The sequence below is a fragment of the Pogoniulus pusillus genome, chromosome 35 (genome assembly GCF_015220805.1).
Source record: "Pogoniulus pusillus isolate bPogPus1 chromosome 35, bPogPus1.pri, whole genome shotgun sequence".
Taxonomy (NCBI): domain Eukaryota; kingdom Metazoa; phylum Chordata; class Aves; order Piciformes; family Lybiidae; genus Pogoniulus; species Pogoniulus pusillus.
In genome coordinates, this window is record NC_087298.1 from 6,380,683 (window position 1) to 6,400,281 (window position 19,599).

At 46.4% G+C, this 19,599-nt stretch overlaps 1 long non-coding RNA gene across 2 annotated transcripts in view; it reads left to right on the forward strand.

The window, feature by feature from the left end:
- Positions 1 to 2,314: 2,314 nt before the first annotated feature.
- LOC135190164 (uncharacterized) overlaps positions 2,315 to 19,599 on the forward strand; it is a 44,094-nt gene continuing 26,809 nt past the window's right edge. For both annotated transcript variants that reach the window (XR_010308437.1, XR_010308438.1), the window contains exon 1: positions 2,315 to 2,401. This is a non-coding gene — a long non-coding RNA (uncharacterized LOC135190164). The remainder of the gene's footprint in view (positions 2,402 to 19,599) is intronic.

A 19,599-nucleotide genomic window follows, 5' to 3' on the forward strand; every position in this document is an offset into this window, starting at 1 on the left:
TGGTTTGACCCAGAAGCAATTGAGTTCCCAGCATGGCTTGTAGTACTCAGCAGTGTTTTTCACTTAAGGATCACCTGCAGTATCACAGTATCACAGTATCACCAAGGTTGGAAGAGTAGCTGGGGGACTAGAAAGGTTTGGTGGATAACAGCAGCATTTGTGGCTAGCAGTGTGTCCTGGTGGCAAACTGATTGCAGGCTCACAGGATGTTAGGGGTTGGAAGGGACCCAAGGAGATCATCGAGTCCAAGCCCCCCCTGCCAGAGCAGGACAATACAATCTAACACAGATCACAGAGGAACACATCCAGACAGGCCTTGAAAGGCTCCACAGAAGGAGACTGCACAACCTCTCTGGGGAGCCTGTGCCAGTGCTCTGGGACCCTCACAGTAAAGAAGTTTCCCCTTGTATTGAGGCAGAACCTCTTTTGCTACAATTTTCACCCATTTCTCCTTGTCCCATCCCAGGGAGCAGTGAGCAGAGCCTGTCCCCCAACTCCTGGCCAGCCCTCAGATACTTATAAACATTTATCACATCCCCTCTAAGTCTTCTCTTCTCCAGACTAAAAAGTCCCAAGTCTCTCAGCCTCTCCTCATCAGCCATGCCCTCCACTCCCTAATAATCCTTGTAGCCCTCTGCTGGACCCTCTACATCAGATCCCTGTCCCTCTTCAACTGGGGAGCCCAAAACTGAATGCAGTATTCAAGATAAGTTCTCACCAGGGCAGAGCAGAGGGGGAGGAGAACCTGCCTTGATTTGCTGGACACACTCTTCCTAATACACCCCAGGATCCCATTGCCCTTCTTGGCCACTAGGGCACATTGCTGTGCCATGGGTAACTTGTTACCCGCCAGGACCCCCAGGTCCCTTCTCACAGGGCTGCTCTCCAGCAGATCACCTCCCAGCCTGCACTGATGCAGTTTATTATCCCTCCCCAGATGCAGGATTCTGCACTGGTCCTTGTTGAACTTCATCTGGTTCCTCTGTGCCCAGTTCAGTCTGTCCAGGTCTCTCTGGAGGGCCACACAGCCTTCAGCTGTATCAGCTAAGCCTCCCACATTGGTGCTGCCAGCAAACTTGCTGAGCAGACACTCTGTGCCCTCATCAGTGTTATTGATGAAGATGTTGAACAGGACTGGACCCAACACTGATCCCTGGGGGGCACCACTAGTCACAGCTCTCCAGCTAGACCTGGCACCATTGATCACCTCTCTGAACTCTATCTTGTAACCATTTCCTAACCGACCTCACTGCCTGCTCTTCCATCCCACACTTCCTCAGCTTACTCACTAAAATGTCATGGGAGACAGTGTCAAAGGCCTTGCTAAGGTCAAGGTAGACTAATGATCAGGATGCCAAAAATAAGAAAGTCTAAAGGGTATTGTAAGCTGGCAATAGTTAGCCTTAACCTGTACCAAAGCAAGAGACATCAAGGCAATAGTGGATTCCCACAGGGATAAGGAAGTAATTTCTCTCCATGAGTTGCACAATCAGTCTAGTGAAAAACAGCTTGGGGGTAGAGGTCATTTTCCTCAGAATCATCACAGGCTGGCCACTGCCAAAGGCAGGAAAGAACACAGAGCACATGGGGGATCTCAGGAGGTCTGGCAAATCCAGTGCTCTGCTTAATGCAGAAGGCTAAGCTCTCCTCGTAGCTCCCTCAAGGAGAGTGGAGTTCGGCACAGTTTCCACATATATCCGTGTTCAATAATTGATGAGCTTAGTGAGTTCCTAGCAAAGGAGCTGCTTCCAGCCATTTCCTGTATTTAAATGTAATTGTTTGTTTAAAACCGTAAAATGAACGCCCAGGGGGAGCCAGAGAGTTTGACCTACTGTGCCACTGTAAGAGATCCACAGCCACAGTGGGCAACTTGCTGCTCTGCAGTGCTGAAGCGTTCCAAAAGCTGCTGTTCAGTCCAGAACCAAAGGAGCCTTTTTCCAAAGGAGCCTCCCTGGCTTCCTGGTAAATCATGGCATATTACACCAGAGTAAGTGTTCTTCTGTTTAATAAACCCTCTATGCTCTATCTATTCACATATCCAGCCATCACATAGCAAACCTAGCTTGTCACAATCTCAGATCTCAGATAAGTGAAGGGATCAGATGCATCAGCCATTCACCTAGAAGATCCTTTGCAGATTCTTTGTTTTTTCCTTCCCCTGGTTTTGCTGGTAGAGAATTCTTGCCCAGCTGCAGGCTATTAGCAGCTTGGAGTCAGCCAGGACAGCTGACCTGAATTGGCTCAGGTATATCCCATACCACAAATGACAATATAAAAGGACATGTTTGCTGAGGGTGATGTGCTTCTGTTTGTGCTTCTCCTTGATGGATTCATCTTGCTTCTCCTGCTCTCAAGGACTGCTTTCCTGTTCAGTGTGACCACCATCCCTGTGCTGGGCTGAGTATGTCTTTATATACTTTATACTGCTGTTAGTTTGTCTGCTTTGTTATATCTCCTTTTACTTCAACCTGTGGGTCTGCTCTTTTTCTCAGTTCCTCTTTGCTGCTGGGGAGGAATCATTGGGTGATTGAGCAGCTGGGGTTTATCCCAGGTAAAGCAGGGGGGTTATCTCCAGATATGGGCTGAACGTAGACAATCCTGAAGGTGGTGTCCAATTGTAATCTGTTGTCAAGTGACAAAGGCCAGAAACTAAGGAACAGACTCTAGATACCTTCTGTGTGTAACCTCTGCACTGTTAGGAGCACACAGAAGTCTTGATGGTTGTATCTCCCAAGCTTCAGTTATTTGCAAAGTTAAGGCGAGGCATTCACAGAAAATGGGTTTCTTTGCAAGCTTCCCACTGCTCCTGCTGGCACTTCTGCAGGGGCTGGAAGTCTCATGAAAATGTCCTTGGTCAGAGACATCTCAGTCTCCTGCTGTTCTTCTGAATCCAAGCAATACAGCATCAGATAGAAACAGTGCACAGAAGGAGAGGAGTTTGGTTTCTATTTGGTGTGGGTTAGACATGCAAGTGTGCAGCAGTTTAGCCACCAAATCTCAGGTGTGCTGAGTGTATCAGCTAGCCAGGTCACAGCTGTTTGCAGCTCTGCCCTACAGCATTATCTGGTTCCTCTGCCTCCTGGGTGTCACAAAAAGATCCCCTCACCTGCAGTGGCTCTCGCAGGGAAGACCCAGTAGCAGTTATTAGCCCAACACTCTCCCATTCCTATCCCTTCCTGGAGCAGCTTCCTCACAAAACATCTCTGGATATATGAAGCTAGCTGGAGTTTTTGCCATGCAAAGCCTGTCCTCAGGAGACATGGTCTGGATGCACACAGCCATGTTTCTGGGCTCATTGCCTGCGGGTAGAGAGTAATTCAGGAGGCAGCAGCTTCCCTCAGGAACGTTTAGGCATATCTGACCAGTCCAGGAGGGTGAAGCATGCTGCTTGCATTGGCTCTGATCCTGCAAAGACTGAGAGGTGTGTTAACTTTATGCACTGCACATAGTGCCACCACAGCTGTTACAAAGGCAGGTAGTTTATCTTGCTCCTCATCCTTGCTCTGCAAAGCAGTTTGACCCTCTTTGCACTAACGCATCCTGGACTGAACCTCCACATCTATTCCTGAGCATGTCTGTAAGTGAGATAAAGCCTGGCTGGGAAGGCAGAAGCACATCTGGCTGCAGGATGCTTGCAGCACCTGAGGCAAACCCCCATGCGTTGCGTGCATGCGGTTAGAGCTGCGCTGCGTGCACTCGATAGCTGGTATCAGCTAGGTGTATGGCTGTGTAATTATGCTGCAATTAAATCTAATAGCTTTGCTAACAGCTCAACTGCAGGAGAGTTTGTCTAAGAATTTTTGTACTGGAATTGTTAACCTTTTGATGGCTTCACATGTCTATTTATGCTTCTATACTTTCCCCTGAAATGATGTTTGCATTCCAGCCTGAGGTGTATAAAAATGTTTTTGTTGTGGTTGTTCTTTTATAAGCCACTGTCGCTCAGCACAGCTAAGCAAGCAAGCTATGTTGCAGGATTAGTCCTGTATGATAAGGTCCACAACGCAAAGGTCTTGGTCCTGCAAGCTAAGTAGTCCTCTGGAAGCACAGGGCTCCCAAACTACAGCAAGGAAGGTCTGGGATCCGCTCGGGAAAAGCCATAAGGTGTCACTGAGGTGTTGTGAGGGGAGGCAGTAAAAGAAAAGACTGCCGAGGTGGAGCATAAAAGCCTAAATTTCCATCTGAAATCAGTACTTTCCCAGCGTCTGGTCTGTGCTCTCACCTAAGGAACTGGTGAGACAACTGAGCAGTTTGGTCTTGAAGTCCAGGTTTGAGGCAAATCTGTGTATTGGAACAGCCACCAGCTGGAGCAAGAGCTGCAATCAGGTTTCCATTGAACAAGTTGCTCTCCTCTGCAGATAACTTGTTGCTTCGGGAGGTCCTCCAGAAATGTGCTGCAATCTCTCTGATCTCCAGGGCTCAGGCTTGCATGCCAGTCTAGCACATGGTGAATTTCCATCCTCTTCCTTGTTCAGCTCACAGGACTCTATTGATCTCTTGATTTTAACCTTTTGCCTTGGACAAGGTCTGTGTTTAGGCATCCTCATTTCTCTCCATTTATTAAGAGGAATGATTTCTGGTTTATGGATCGAAATCTGCTGAAGCTTTCACTGTGATTTATAAAGTCCTATCTCTCCTTTCTCCTACCACACCAGGTTTTGGTTTTATGCTCTTAACTTCTTTTGAGCTTCAGAATAATTTCTAATCAGCCAATAATGTAAATAAGAGAAATGGTTGTGGATGGTTGCTACTTCTACAGTATTAGTTATTTGGAATTAAATAGTGCTGTCCTTTTTTCCCCTCCATTATCACTTAAACATTTGTGGCAACAAGACTTCAGCAGCATGTTTAATAGTTAATGTGGAAGAGCACAGTCAGTGACCATGGTATGGTCCAGTGGAGAGAGCTCTGTGCCAGAAGACATGATACATTAGCTTTTTATGCAAGTGGTGTTTATGGGCAATGAAAGATATTAACCTTTGCCCTGTCACTGCATTATACTAAACAAGAAGACAAGGGTCAGGCCTTTGGCTATGAGAAGCCTTCGAGCTACTAAGTCCCATTACAACAACCTTTATTCAAAACAGATAGAAGCTGTGGTAAATATGCTGGGAAAGAATGAGAAATTATCTCCTCACCTTAAAGCAGAGATGAGTTTTCACTTTCATGCACCATTAGTGTGACAGTTTTCAGAGAACATTAGAGTATTGGGAATTAATCTTTTCAGTGGAAGAGAGGAAGTCACTTGATGACATGACCTGCTTGACTTTAGCTGTCTCCTTAGAGAAAACACTGCTGCTCCCAAGCCATTCCTTGGCATATATGACTGCCCCAGAGTATGGCAGGTGTCCCCTCTGGTCCTTTCATTAAGGCACACTGGTAGGGAGCTCATGCAGTACTGGAGGTTTTATAACCACTGAGAAGAGGAGGCTGAGGGGGGACCTTATTGCTGTCTGCAACTACCTAAAAGGAGATTGTGGCCAGGTGGGGGTTGGTCTCTTCTCTTGGACAACAGGGAGCACAGTCTCCAGCTGTGCTGGGGAGGTGTAGGTTGGATGTTAGGAAGTTCTTCACAGAAAGAGTGATTGGTCTTGGAATGGGCTGCCCAGAGAGATGGTGCAGTCGCTGTCCCTGGAGGTGTTTAAAAAGAGACTGGATGTGACATTTGGTGCCATGGTTTAGTTGATTAGATAATGTTGGGTAATAGGCTGGACTCTCAAAGGTCTTTTCCAACCTGATTGATTCTGTGGTGATCTGTGCTTAAACTGTAAGACAGTTCCCCAGAGGGCATGGGTGAACTGGAAGGCATTGCCAGTCTTTGTAGCTGAGAGAAACCAAAGAAATGTCATGCTATCACTCTTTGAGTGCTCTCTTCTAATTGAAGCTGAGTTCTTGGAGGCTTTTCTCCCCACTGTTATCCATATAACACAGTTTCCCTTGAAATGTATAATGACGCATCCATAAATCACTAGGCAAAATTAAATATGCAGATCTTTTAGTCATGAATGTTGCAAGAAATAAACCTTTTGTAATTGATAATTAATGTCTTCAGAATCAATATCTGGCAGAGGAAGCTACAGACAGTCATCTATGACTGCTCAGAAATGACTGATGCTTTAACAACAAGCCTGAGTACCAACCAAGCGTATAAATTACAGCTTTAAGATGGGTACCCAGTGGCTGGAAATGGGATCTGCAAGGGGCAGAGGCTGGCCAATTGGTGTCCTATGAGCACTAATATGTTCTTTTGTCATGCTGAGCCAGACTTGGAGGGAAGAGCATTGCTCCAGCTTGGGACTGTACTGCACACAACTCAGAAATGGGCTTTCTTTCTTTGCCTTGTTGTTAGTAGTACTGGGAGATGCTGGCCACTTGGTGTCCTGTGAGCACTAATATGTTCTTTTGTCATGCTGAGCCAGACTTGGAGGGAAGAGCATTGCTCCAGCTTGGGACTGTACTGCACACAACTCAGAAATGGGCGTTCTTGTTTTGTCCTGTTGTTAGTAGTACTGGGAGATGCTGCAACTAAAATAATGGAGACACAAAATCCATTGAAAGACTGTGCAGGAGTGGGTCTATGGGATGCATTCCTACATGTGTGCAATTAATTCCAATAGGCCAAGTGGTGATTGCTGCAGGGCAGGCTGGAGTAGCTCTGCTTATATTGTGAATCCAGGGAAGAATTGATATACAGAGCAAGTCAAATAATTGAACTCTCTGCTCAAGCCTTGAAATTTGAAGATGAAGCTAGTCCTCAGTGCTGAGATTATCCTTCCTGTCATCTGTTTTTGATAGATGTCTGGTCTGTGTGAGTGTGGATGTAGATGTTAGATTCACTACATGTCCATTACGTGTCATCTCTGCATTGATACATGCACAGTAAGTAAAAGGACAAATGTAAACACACAACCAAATTCAGGCAGCTCAGGTTGTGTGCCGAGAGACTCAGTTATCATAAAAAGACCAATAAGGAGGAGTAGAAGGATGTTTGACTGCTGGAATGGCTCCTGCTTCCTTTTCATTATTCTTAATAAAAGGAGATGGTGCTGGAAAATTGTGTTTCCCTGCTTATTTTTCCCAGGAGATACTTTATACAACAGAGAATGTATAACAGACTCTGTTGCAAGCAAATATCTTCTTAAGTAAATATAGTTAGAAAGAAAGAGTAACACAAATGAATGGTAATATTTTTCCCCTTTAACACTTAGCAAAAAGTGCAATAGGTCTTGATGTGGATTTAGTAGCAGCTGCTGCCTGAAGAGTGGCGAGGAAAAGAATCTTACAGCCCTGGCGTGTGCAAGAACTTCTTAAATGCTGGTACTGGATCATTATCAACCAAAAGGAGATCATAAGAGTCTGAGTAGGTAGCGATAAGATTTTGTCTGTGAGGTTTGGTGGTGAATAGAGAGCAGATTCCGATCCATAAACCAGAAATCATTCCTCTTCATAAATGGAGAGAAATGAGGATGCCTAAACACAGACCTTGTCCAAGGCAAAAGGTTAAAATCAAGAGATCAATAGAGTCCTGTGAGGTGAACAAGGTCTCTAGGAAAGCAGGTAGGGCTGTGCTGAATGGTGGTACCATTGCATGAGCCATTGATTTCCAGTGTTTAAGGACCACATTCAGCAGAGTGCTTTGGTGTGGCCTTACGCTGCAGCACCAGGGCAGACAGGCAAGTACAACCCCTTGACCAAGCCATCCCCACTCTGTTCCAGACCCAAGAGTCTTTCTCCTCTCTGCTGTTGTCAGAGTGTAGGAGGGACATTGAGATGCTTGAGCATGTCCAGAGAAGGGCGACGAGGCTGGGGAGAGGCCTTGAGCACAGCCCTACGAGGAGAGGCTGAGGCAGCTGGGATTGGTTAGCCTGGAGAAGAGGAGGCTCAGGGGTGACCTTATTGCTGTCTACAACTACCTGAGGGGTGGTTGTGGCCAGGAGGAGGTTGCTCTCTTCTCTCAGGTGGCCAGCACCAGAACGAGAGGACACAGCCTCAGGCTGCGCCAGGGGAGATTTAGGCTGGAGGTGAGGAGAAAGTTCTTCCCTGAGAGAGTCATTGGACACTGGAATGGGCTGCCCGGGGAGGTGGTGGAGTCGCCGTCCCTGGAGCTGTTCAAGGCAGGACTGGACGTGGCACTTGGTGCCATGGTCTGGCCTTGAGCTCTGTGGTAAAGGGTTGGAGTTGATGATCTGTGAGGTCTCTTCCAACCCTGATGATACTGTCATACTGGGGGGACTCAAGGTGAAGCTGATCCCAAAGACCAGCTGCTGCTCTGGGATGTGGGCTGGGGCCCACCAGCAGCCCTGTGGGAGGTGCAGTTGGGAGGATTTTTCACTAGCTCCTGCTTGTGTCTGAATTCCCTGAGTCTGCAGTGCAGCCAGGCCATGGCCCGGCTCATGGCTCCTGGTGCAGGCAGTGCCATCCTGAGACACGGCCTGGAGCGCTGAGCAGAGCCAGGGCCAGACGGGTAGGCTGTGCTGCCAGGCCACGCAAAGGCCTCCGCGGCTCCGCAGGCCGCTCCGCTTCCAGCTATCTGACTGGCAAACATGCATGCTGGAGCAGCTCTGCTGTGAGCACAGACTGGGAGCTGGGGCTGTGCAGCCTGGAGCAGAGGAGGCTCCAGGTGACCTTCTTGTGGCCTTCCAACATCTGAAGGGGGCCTACAAAAAGGCTGGGCAGGGACATTTTAGGCTGTCAGGGAGTGAGAGGCCTAGGAGGAATGGAGCGAAGCTGGAGGTGGGGAGGTGCAGCCTGGAGGTGAGGAGGAAGTTGTTCAGCAGGAGAGTGCTGAGACCCTGGAATGGGTTGGCAGGGAGGCGGTGGAGGCCTCATCTCTGGAGGTATCACAGTATCATCAGGGTTGGAAGAGACCTCACAGATCATCAAGTCCAACCCTTTACCACAGAGCTCAAGGCCAGACCATGGCACCAAGTGCCACGTCCAATCCTGCCTTGAACAGCCCCAGGTGTTTAAGGCCAGGCTGGCTGAGGCTGTGGGCAGCCTGCTCTAGGGTGGGGTGTCCCTGCCCATGGCAGAGGGTTGGAACTGGCTGATCCTTGTGGTCCCTTCCAACCCTGGCTGATTCTGTGACATGCTCAGGATTTCCACTGTAGGTCAACAAAGAGGAATTGGCACACGCAGAGAGTGACTGAGACACCGGTGAGCTGCCTGCTCAGGGTGTCTGGCTCTTTGTTTAGACAGTAAAGTAGGCACATCAGGTGCCCCTAGGTATGGGATAAATGTTAAGCTTTATGTAGTAAAGAAAATCCAAACCCAGGTTCCAACTGGGGCACAGCTCATCCCCCAACATGTGCTTGTCCAGTGCTGCTCTGGGAGGGAATTTTCAGCTCGCAGGTCTGTCTGTGCTGGTTTGAGGCACATTGGAATATTTTAATGAGAGAAATTAGATGGTAGGCTGTGAAAAGGAAACAGTGGTGATGTCTACTGCACTCATAGGCTTGCTGAGAGGTGTAAAAACAAGAACACAAAACATAGATAATACAGAGCGGGAGAGTCAGCGTGTGTGGGTGTCTGTCTCCACTGCAGGGGGTGCCCTGGGCTGCTGCTGTGTAACTAATCCTTCTGCTTTCTAACCTCCCCTTGCTGATCCTCCAACCTCACCTTGCATGTAAGGCATACACTGGGATAAGGTAGAGAGGTGGAAGGGTGGTTGGGAGCCCCTTCTGGGGCTCTGGTTTCTGGGAGGGTTGTTGTGTTTCTGTATTACTTTTAACTTGCATATTTCTGTCTATAGCTGTAGATATTACAAATATCTGCTTGTATATTGTGCTAAGCTGGAAATATGAAACTTAGCTTCCAGCTTGGCTGAGTCTAGTCTGGGTGATTTCATAAGAGTGGAGGGGCAGGTAACTCCCACACCATCAGTGTCCATGAGCACAGCTGCTGACTGAATGAAATCAGGTTCAGGAAAGAAAAACATCATTTGATCCAAGCTTAGCAGCAGCAGCAATTTGCTTACATGATGCTCTTGTGATGAAAAGGTTTCTGTGTCAGAGGGCAAAAGGGACATCCTTCTCAATGAAAAGCCCACCAAAGTGGGATGCTTACTGGTGTCACAGCCTTGCTCCTCCAGGACAAGCTCCACCAGCCAGGGAACAAATCTGAACAGCAGAGATAAAGCTGTATTGTTTCTGCCAATGAGAGAGGACTTTCTGTTCCAGCAAGAGCCATCCTATTCGTTAGGTGATATGTGTAGGGTGTTTTTTCAAGGATTCAAGTTGCCTTCATGAGGAGTCCTCCCTTACCTTGCTGCTATCTTTTTTGCATCCCTCAGAAATGCCTCCAAAGATAGCAACAGTCTACAACTGCCTACAGGGAGGCTGTGGCCAGGTGGGGGTTGGTCTCTTCTCCCAGGCAACCAGCAACAGAGCAAGGGGACAGAGTCTCAAGTTGTGCCGGGGGAAGTCTAGGCTGGATGTTAGGAGGAAGTTCTTCACAGAGAGAGTGATTGGTATTGGAATGGGCTGCCCAGAGAGGTGGTGGAGTTGCCGTCCCTGGAGGTGTTCAAGCAAAGCCTGGATGAGGCACTTAGTGCCATGGTCTGGTTGATTAGGTAGGGCTGGGTGGTAGGCTGGACTGGATGATCTTGGAGGTCTCTTCCAGCCTAATTGATTCTATGAACAAAACCCGTGAAGGAAAAGAATATTTTATTTGTTTTTAAAAAACAAAACCAATAGCCAAAACCCACCAGAACTTTGATTTCTTGTTGAGTAACCATATTCCACGAGGCATGGCAAGCAGACATTAAATTGTCGCTCGACTCAAAGGCAAACCATTATTCTGTAATTTTGTATGTAAATAAGATGTATTAGGAAATCACTCAAGCAATTAATTAAACAGCTGTTACAGAATAAGTGATAAAGGAAACAGGGGATGAATATGTGGAATTTTCCTTGCACAGGCATTAGAATGCATTTGTTTGTTCATTTATGGCTGGTGGAGATGTGCATTGCAGTGCCTGCAAACCTTGGTATCAGCTCTGAAAGGCATCAAGGGGATGTTATCCTGTGTTGTCAGATCATAACTTCATTGCTACAGCAAGAAGGCTGGAGCTGATTTGGACAGGGAAGGGGGCTTGTGGTGGTTGCCGTATGAGGTTGTCCATGGCATGACTGCCAGCCTGTATGAATGGCCTATGCTTTAGCTGAAGGAGGGACTTTATTAGCTTTCAGAAGCAATCTTTCATCTTTGAGAGGTGCAGTGACCTGGCAATTGATGTGCTGACCCTAAGCCAAATGGTAACATCAGCCTTGCTGTCTTCACATGGACACTTATTTGGAGAGAAGCCCATAATTTTTTATTGCAGGCCATGCATTTCATTCATACATAGTAGAGGAAACAGTCTTGGGAGAGCAAAACTTTGCAGGCCAAGTGCCAAAGGGATTCTAGGCATAGGCCACTGCTGAGATGCAGCCAAAGCAATGAAAGGTACTCAGGAAGAGATGGCCTGGGACTGATGAGTAAATGAGACAGGACAGCTGAAAGATGTGAGGGAAAATGACACCAGAGAGGTAGTTAACTAAACACACACAAGACTTCAAGTCTGCCTTCCAGGTGAACTGTCCTTTCATTTACCTCCCTCAAAGCACTAACTGTGCTCCATCAAATGGGCAGGATCAGGCCCTCAGCAGGCTTTCCCTAGAGCTGGGACATGCAATGCATTTCTGAGGTGTAACAGGAAGAAACTGTAAAGTTGGCCAGTGTCAAGATAATCAAAGGAAGATCAGTGCATGTTTTTGCTGTGCTTGTTCTGCTGGTCTGCCTCTCCATCTTTCCTTGCATAGCTTTTGGTCTGAATCCTTATCTTGGAAGGATCCCTCTTAGCCTGAAGGTCTGTGTCACATTGAGGCTGATTGCTCCTTTCTGATAAAGACAAAGCAACTTAGAATGGTAGTTATGGTGGTCTTCTCCTATCTTATATTCCTGCTGTTCCTCACTGATGGGATTGGTCTCAAACTCATCTGTCCCACAGGTTCAGACCTTTAGGTGGAAGCCTTTTCCATTCAGCAGCAGCCTTGGCAGATGTCTCTGCAACTATTTCTGCTTGCAGCAAGAACAACCTGTACCAATGCCTGCTGCAGGTCTGTAATGGCTGAGGTCCAGCCCTAGAAAAAGTCCAAACTGAAAGAAGCCTTCCAGTTTGTGAGCTGCACTTTCAGGAAAGGAGACACAAATGCCTTAATTGCCTTAAAATGAGCAGTACCAAGGGATCCACTGACGGATATTCACCCCTGTGCACAGGTCAGGAGGTGACACTGGCTGCAGACTGAACCTTGTGTGGAGATGTCAGCATTGTGGGAAAGTGAACCTTCAGACTACCCACCACAATTTGCTTAGTTCTGGGACCATGTTGGGCCATGTTCCCAGTTGTATTAAAAAGAGCTGATTGCCTCCCCAGTGGATAGGACCAGAGCCTTGAAGAGCTGAAGGATTGCTCTGACTAGTCAAGGAAGTAATTTTCATTTGCAACATTCAGCTTCCAACTGTTCAACAATAGCAAGAGGGTAACAATGCAGAACTGGGCCTTGCTCAGAAGAGATATTTTGCCCTGTTACTGTCTACATGTCATTGTCTGCCCCCAGGCAGCTCTTTTCTCCTACTTCCCCCTCCCCAGCTGAAGAAGCTTATGCCCAGACTCCTTCCCCTTAGTGATGCCATGGACCTCTCCATGTTAGCAGTTTTGAAGGCTGTGACAAGATGAACTGGGTTTGAACTTGAAGTCAGTAGCAGTCACTCTGCTCTAGTCTTGTAGCCAAAATGTTCTTGTTTTGTTGGAAGAGCTAGCTCTTCCTCTACTCCATGAAATTTCTCTTGAGCGTAACTCTGTCTGAGGAGAGTTTTAACATCTTACCTGTCAGAATCTCCCTAAAAGAAGCACCTTGGTTATTACATCAACTAGCAGAACAAATCCTCCCACCACACCTCTGACATTTATGAACAGCTGGTGACCTCAGTGCTCTCTCTCCCCACCAACTTATGCCACCTTCACTCTTCCTCATAGAGATGTTGCACTGTTCTAATGTCACCTTTCCAGGGACTTCAGAAAGCATGAATTGAGCCTCGGGGTAGTAAACATTTTGCTGACAAGATAAGCCTCCTGTCTACCTCACATAGCAAAGCAGCTGCAGACCACCACTGATCATGAGGACTCACTCCTGCAGATAGGTGAGACTTCACTGTCAGTGTGAGGTTAGCTGCTATCAGCCTGAGGTTAATGTCTGCCTTAGTCTGGTAACCTTGGCTCTTGTAAGGGATTAACTGGAATAAGCAAAAGGAGTGCAGAAAGTGGCTTCACTCATTCTAACATAATCTGAGCTGACCCCAGCTCACTGAAATGCCCAAACTAGGGATCCAGCTGTCCTTAGCAACCTGTAAAGCTACAGAGAGGGAAAAGTGCTCTGAAGGGTGGTTCAGAGAGAAGTATTTTCTCTGGAGCTGTCTCCAGAGCCAACAAAGAAAGATCAGGTGCCACCAGTGGCCCAAACTCAAGCAATGGGGTCAAATGCCACAGTGGTCCCAAGTGATTCGAATTAGTGCCAGAAAGTAGGATAGCAGCACAGGGGCTGGCTCTGTTCCTTGCTTGGAAATGGGACTCTTTCCCCATTTTCTCCCATTCAGAAACAGGAAAAAAGGGATGCAGCATGCTCCATAACTCCAGAATTACTGGTCACTATCACGTCAGACACCTGATCTGCAATTAACAGTCCCAGAAAAGGGAAGAACATGGATATTTTCTTTTCCTATCCACACTGGACAATTATTCCAACAGCTGTCCTAGCTGTGGCAGATTTAATAGCTGTAAATGAAGGACATTTATCTCCAAAATAACTGTTTTGATAAAAAATGGCAAAATCAATGAATTCATTACTACATGCTGACAGTAACACTTGGGGGAAGGGAACAAGCGATAAACGATTGCAGTCTGGTGGCATTTCAGTGTTCAAGGAGGTGTTGGTGTGTAATGGAAATGTTTGGGGTCTTTGTCTGGAATCCAGTGGTCTGATATGCAGAGCACACCTCCTGCAAACACCACTATGAAGAGCTCCTGAAACACCTGCAATTTCTTCTTGACCCCCCATCAGCAGAGCTTGCAGGATAATATACCCAGGCAAACACTTGCTCCATATGTCTGCTGAGACAGTGAGAGCCGTGGACATGGTTTAGTGATGGATGTGGTACTGTTCTGTTGGTGCTTGGACTCAATCTTACAAATCATTTCTAGCCTGATTCCATAGGGATCTCACATCACAGCTCTTCTATGTGTTAGAAAAAGCCATTTAGTCCTTGCCTGTAGGTTTAGGTTGGACATTAGGAGGAAGTTTTTCACAGTGAGGATGGTGAAAAACTGGAACAAGTTGCCCATAAATGTGGAGACCCCATCCCTGGAGACACTTAAGGTCATAATTGATGGGGTTCTGACAAGCTGATCTAGTTGGAGATGACCCTGCTCATTGCAGGGGGTTGGACAAGATGACCTTTGAGATTCCCTTTGAACCCAAGCATTCCATGACACCTGTGACACCAAGCTCTAGCTTGGCATCTTCTCTCATTTGTTTTACTTTTGAGCCTAATATTTCTTGATGGGGACTTGCAGTGGCTGCCACCTCTGAACTGCTCACATGCAGCCACTACATGATTTGAAAACTCTAAGCCTGCGGATTTGCACAGCTCTGCTGCCATCAATGGACTGGGGCCATCGGACACCAGCTGAGGATCTGGCCCATCACCTCTAACCAGAGAACCAGCAGTGGACAGCACTTGCCTGGGCCAGCTTACAGCTGCGTGGAGGAACACAAGAGCTCAGAGATAGTCTGAGTAACTCCATGCTGCACTCAGCATTCATTTGCCCTAGAAATGGCAGCCTGGTCGGAGCATGCTGTACTGGCAAGGATGGCAAAGCAGCCGACATGATGAATAATGTTTACATCGAGAATCCAGATGTCATTTTCCATCCCGTAGCTTTAGAAATAATGGCCTGTTACTTCTTATTAAATCAAGGGTAATCCATTCACCTACAGGCCCAATGATAGCTGTCTCTGCTAATCTCCACTCAGGGAGCTATATTCATCAGCAGGGAAAGCTTGTGCTTCCAGCAACAACTGGAAGCCCAGGGATTATCAGCAGTGAAATTTCAGATATCAATTAGTAGTTTAAATGTATGAACCTGTCAGAGTCCAGCATTTACATAACGCCCAGTTTCCCATCAGCAGTGTGACCTCCTGTGTCCTCCAGTGTGCAGACCCCAGCATTATTTATCTCTACCACAAACCTTTTTATTTAGTAGCCATAAAAAAGCTCAGTGATGATTCTCCTGGTCTCATAGAGAATATCAGCCAGTTTAAGCCTGTGGATGGATCTGATTTCAAAACTAGTCCTGCTTTGAATGAGAAGATTGGATGAAATGACCTCCAGAGGTCCCTTTCAAGCCCATTTTTTCTGTAATTCTATGAGGGAAGTGGTGATATTAGCTGTGATTTAAATGTCTTGAAGTGACCTTGGAAAAGGTCATTAAAATTACTGTGAAAAACAAGGGGAAGTTCTCTTTAGGCAACCTTTATGCAGTTTGGTTTTTCCTAGTTGGGTTCAGCCACTGACATCCTTGATCTGACCTGGCAATTATGGCAATGTGCACCTTGCCTTCCTTGGTCTTTTTTAGGGAAAGGTCATTTTCTGGGGAAGGGAAAGGAAAAAAGAAAATTTAGAGAACAGTTTTTAAAAGTGTGTGACCAATTTATGATGAGATATTTGCACACAGCAAGAACTGGCCACATCTACTTTCAGATTCTAGTCCTTTGCTTTGGGGGGTTTGGACTGTAATTGTGTTCAGTCTTCTATTTATACAATGAATCTATAATGTAATTTCATGAGGTACTGAGATGCACTGAAAAACATATGAGCACTAAGTTGCTCTGCCTAATCCATATGAAACAGTGTTGGAAATCAGCCTGGTAAACATGGCAAGAGAACGAGCAAGGATTTCATCTGGGGCTCTGACACTAATCTAAAAAGGATTATCAAGGAGATAGCCTGAGATGCAGAGCACTTGAACAGAGAGGACAACGAATCCTGTTTAAATGAATGCATTGGATTGCGGCTGGCTTGTAAGCGATTAGCGCACGGACTTCATACTGGCCAAGCTGGTAGGAGTTCATCCCTCACAGCCCCTGCACCAGTTACATTCACTGCTCCGCTGGCTGAATACAAATAGAGGTTAAGAGAAACAGATGATTTTCAAACATTAGATTTTAATAGGGACAGCCTGTCTGGTGAGATGAAAAGAACGAAAAGCCCTTGCTGTTCACAGTTGTAATCCACCCCCAGTTGTCTCGCTGTCATTTCTCCACAGGCTCCACCACTTGTTGCTTTAGGGAACCCACATAAACATGAATCGATTTTAAGACCGCCAAGGCTCTGTGCCTGGGGACTTAGCAGAAGGTGTTTCTTCCACTGAAGCTCATGCTGTGTGCTAAAGGTGGTAGTGCTATAACCTCACTCCCCTGGCATCCCTGCTCTCTTTGCTTGTCCCGTCTGCTCTCTAAATTGTGTGTTGTTCCTATGCCAGATCTGTGAGCAACTGCCCACTTGGGAGGATGAACATCAAAGGTCAGACCAGCGAAATATTTAATTGTAGGTTTAACTTAAACCACTAGAATTTTAAAAGAGTGAACTCATTCCCTCCTTTTGTGGCCAAAAACTAAGAGTCTGCTACTTTGTAGAATCAGCCAGGTTGGAAGAGACCCCCAAGGTCATCCAATCTAACCTATTACCCAGCCCTGTCCAATCAAGCAGACCATGGCACTAAGTGCCTCATCCAGCCTTGTCTTGAACACTTCCAGGGACAGCCACTCCACCGTCTCTCTGGGCAGCTCATTCCAATGCCAGACACTCTCTCTGGCAACAACTTTCTCCTAACATCCAGCTTAGACCTCTTGTGGCACAGCTTTTGTCCCCTTGTTCTGTTGCTGGTTGCCTGGGAGAAGAGGCCAAAGCCTTTGGTCTTGTCTGCTTGTCTTCCTCTAGCAAACTGAAGGCCTTTTGGAGTCTGGGATTTAGTTTCCAAACACTAGAAGACATCTGTGCATTATACCATGTGCACTGTTGGTTTACTCTGTCCCACATTCCTGAAGCCAAGCATCTAGCCAAGATCAAGAATCTATGAGATGCTTCACTAAAACCTGGCCAAATCCATGCTAATTCCATAAAAGAGAAGACATCTATCCTCTTATTCTTCTCTTTGGGTTTGGGCAACAAATAAATTATACATACCCTAAAGTCGTCTGGAATCTTCCTAGGCTGGTGAGATGTCATAGAATGAATGAACAAGTTAAATCCTGACAACTGTCTTCATGTCATGGTGCTCCTAACATCCCTGTGTATGGTACCTGGAGCACAACCACAGGGATGTGGTGAGTCCCTGGACTTGTGCATAGGAAGATGGAGGACATAAAGGCATTCTTACTAATGCTTTCCATTCCAACTTTTTTGTTCTCTTTTTGGTTTTGGTGGATTTTGTTTGTTGGGTGATAAAACTCATTGGATGGGAAAGGTATTAACTGTACTAATACTTCCTTGCCTGCCACAAGCCTGGTCAGGTTCTTTTCCCAGTTTTGCTGTGAAGTGCCTGGAACACAAACCCTATGAGGGAGAGGCTGAGGGAGATGGGGGTGTGCAGCCTGGAAAAGAGAAGGCTCAGGGGTGACCTCATTGCTGTCTACAACTATCTGAAGAGAGGCTGTAGCCAGGTGGGGGTTGGTCTCTTCTGCCAGACAACCAGCAATAGAACAAGGGGACACAGTCTCAAGTTGTGCTGGGGGAAGTATAGGGTGGATGTTAGGAGGAAGTTCTTCACAGAGAGAGTGATTTGCCATTGGAATGGGCTGCCCAGGGAGGTGGAGTCACCATCCCTGGGGATGTTCAGGAAAAGACTGGATGAGGCACTTGGTGCCATGGTCTAGTTGACTGGATAGGGCTGGGTGCTAGGTTGGACTGGATGATCTTGGAGGTCTCTTCCAACCTGGTTGATTCTATGAGTATTTCCTATGTAAATGTATGATTGAACTGGAACTTGTCCTGGGTGATAGAAAGCATTTTCTGTTTGAAGCAGAGCTGTCACAAATGTATCAATAGAAGCTTTTCCTTGTTTTGCATGCTGTACAACAGAAGCTCTTATGTGCGCTGCAAGCATTTATCCATTATAGAGTCATATTTGATTCAGTAAGACTGGAATGAGTTCCAGTAGGTTAACTATCTGAAAAGCCAGGGTTCTCTCTTTCTGGAGCTCATGTGCTTAGTTCACTTAGCTTCCCAAACATAAAAAACAATCATAACATACCCAGGGGATCTGAAAGCCTCACTGGGTGGTTCATGGGATGTATTAAGCCATCTTCCATGCACTTCATCCACTGGAAGGTTTGTGCAAGGGAGAGAATGTGGTTATAAAAGAAGACAGACCATAAACCAGAGGGCCAAGCCTTGACTTTGTGTAGCATCCCAATGAAGCCAGTGACACTGCACTGATTCCTGCCAGCAGTGAATCTGGCTCTTTGGATTTAAAACAGACGTAAATACCTCCAAGCAATAAAAGTGAAATATGCTTTAGTCTGTACTTTAAGGAGAGATTTCAGCAAACTTTATGTTTAAATTTCTTGCTTGATTAGCCCACAATGGCTTCTAATCGCCTGGGAGAGGTTTTGAAAATCAATCTTGGATATACTCAATGCATAGGAGCTGAGAAAGTTGTCTGCAGTTCATGGGAACTAACTTTTATAAAGGGGGGGAAAAAAACCCTTTCAGCTGATTTGCAAATAGTTGTTGCATCCAATATCAAGGATCTGAAACCAATGAAGCCTGTTGTTTGAATGAAAGCTCAGCCCCTCATTTTCCACTCATCTTGCAAAGGATGTGCAGGCCTGTAGAAAATGATGGAATAACATTGTCATCAAAATGGAGGGATAGATAAATGGGATAAATGTTTCATTTTTTTGGGCCAAAGTATTTTGTGTGTGTTTGAAGGCTGTTCTAGTTTGAGCCTAGCTGGGATATTTTGGTGAGAATAATTAGATGGTAGGCTGTGAAAAGGGAGTAATGGTGATGGCTACTGCACTCATAGGCTTGCTGAGATGCATAAGAACAAGAACACAAACATAGATAACAGAGATGCTCTGGGGCTGCATGAACTTCTCTCTCTCACTTGCTGCCTAACTAATCCATCTGCTTCCTAACCCCCCTTTCCAACCCTCCAAACTCACCTTAAGCATGAAGCAAAGTCTGGGGTAAGGTAGAGGGGTGGGAAGAAGGTGGAAGGGTGGTTGGGAGCCTCTCCTGGGGACTCTGGTTTCTGGGAGGGCTGTTGTGTTCCTGTATTACCTTTTAACTTGTCTATTTCTGTCAGTAGCTGCCTGTACTGTAAATATCTGCTTGTATATTGTGCTAAGCTGTACATATAGCTTCATTTCTTTAATTTCCAGCTTGGCTGAGTCTAGACTGGGTGATTGTTCTTAAGTGTGGGGGTCAGGTAACACCCAAACCATCACAAAGGTGGAACATGGATGCATCCTATCAGCCCTCACAGAAGACTAACCA